The sequence below is a fragment of the Bidens hawaiensis genome, unplaced genomic scaffold (genome assembly GCF_021521415.1).
Source record: "Bidens hawaiensis isolate Kalapana, Puna unplaced genomic scaffold, B.hawaiensis_p1.1 tig00002772_1, whole genome shotgun sequence".
Taxonomy (NCBI): Eukaryota; Viridiplantae; Streptophyta; class Magnoliopsida; order Asterales; family Asteraceae; genus Bidens; species Bidens hawaiensis.
The window spans coordinates 1,343,061-1,345,000 of record NW_027491150.1 but is presented as its reverse complement, the minus strand read 5'-3'; positions in this window follow the sequence as shown (position 1 = coordinate 1,345,000).

The following is a 1,940-nucleotide window of genomic DNA, read 5'->3' as shown; positions in this document are numbered from 1 at the left end:
TAAATAAAAGGATTTGTTTTTTAATTTGCTATCATTGTAACAAAATAAGAGGTAATGAATAAAACAAAAATAAAAGCCCATAACTTTATGCAAAATAAAGTGGTAAATTAGTTTTTCTTTAAAATTCCATGTCTAAAATGCACCATCTTTAAAGTTTTGATTACTGTAATTCAACAATTGGGTGTCACTTTACTAATTAGCCATTTATTTTCATAATTTGCCATCATTATGTGTTTATGACAAAATAAAGGTTAATGAAAATGTCCCATGTTAGTTTCGTTTTTTTTCATGGGTTAAGATTGTTGGTAGGCGTGTAAATGAACCGAACGAACACGAACAAGGGCATGTTCGCATTCGTTAATTTAACTTTAAACGGTAACGAACACGAAAGTAAGTCACATTTAGTCTAACCTTAAATAAATTTTCAAACGGTGACATGAACTTCAGATCTTGTTGAGGCAACCGATTACTCACGTAGTGACGCAGGTTGTTGTCTTCATAGATTCTGCCCAAAACCTCCCGGGTACATTTTTACCATGTATCATACTAAACGATAACTCTGTTAGGTGTCTGATTTTTCCGCTCCGACACTCCGTTTTGTTGGGGAGTGTTACAGCACGTTAACTGCCGCCTCACTCTATTGTTTCTCAGATAATCATTGAACTCTTTTGAGGTGTACTCTCCACCGTTAACCGATCGAAGACATTCCAGAGTACACTTTATTTCTCTTTCAGCCTCGGCTTTAAAGGCTTTGAATCTACTAAATGCTTCAGACTTTTCCTTCATAAAGTCGGCCCATAGGTACTTGGAAAAGTCATCAATAAACGTTATCATAAACTTTTTACCAGATAGTGAGGCTTGCTTTATCGGACCGAACACATCAGCGTGTACAAGTTCCAATGGTCTATTCGACCGGTCTGAGATGACTCAAACGGTTGCTGTTTTGACTTGCCAAATTGACACTAGGCACATACGACGTCTGTGGTATTACGCTCACTAGATCTTTCTTAATCATCAGTTCTAGTTTATCATAACCGACGTGGCCTAGACGTTGATGCCACAGATCAATGCTTTTGTAGAACGACTTAACCTTATGAAAGTATCGTGGAATAGTCTGATCTTTTTGACTTACAGATAAGAGTTCGTTCTCCAGGAGTTGAAGTTTGACATCGTTTCTTTTAGAGAACAAAGCACCAAGCTTGTCCCATGCTAACTTGGGTGTTGCAAGATCTCGGATATGTTCCAGTAATTCGTCCTCCACCGTAGTCTTCAGGATAAACATGGCTCTTCCAGTTTTTACTCTCCACTTGTGTATTGCCCTATTAGTATTTATCCTTGGTTCCAGCGTGCTTTCACCATTGACAACCTCCCAAAGATCCAAACCTTGTAGATACGAACTCATACAAGTAGACCACGAGTTGTAATTCGAGTTGTTCAACTTCTTCACGTCACCGAGTCCTTGGGAATTATGCCATTACTAACGGGCAGTGTTGCAAAAATCCCGACTAGGCACCGATTAATCCCCGATTAATCGCTAGTCCTCACTTCACTTATTAATTTTGGGCTAGTCGGCCAATTAATCAGTCAACGGTCAAATCCGGCCAATATTGGCTGTTTCCAGCGAGATTCCGACCAAAATCAGCGGTTTCCGGCGAGATTCCGACCAAAATGAGCTGTTTTCGGCAAGATTTTAGCAAAAACCAACGGTTTCCAGCGAGATTCCAGCCAATTTCCTGCCAAAATATGTTTATGTATGTATAAAATTGAAAATTACATATAAAAATGTGTGCGTGTATATATAAAACTGAAAAATATCCAATAAATTTGATCCGATTAATAGCTAGCCCCCACCTCACCGCCCGACTAGCGACTAGCGATTTTTACAACACTGCTAACGGGTATGTTGCAATCTTCTTTTTAACAAACTAATTCTTTTAATC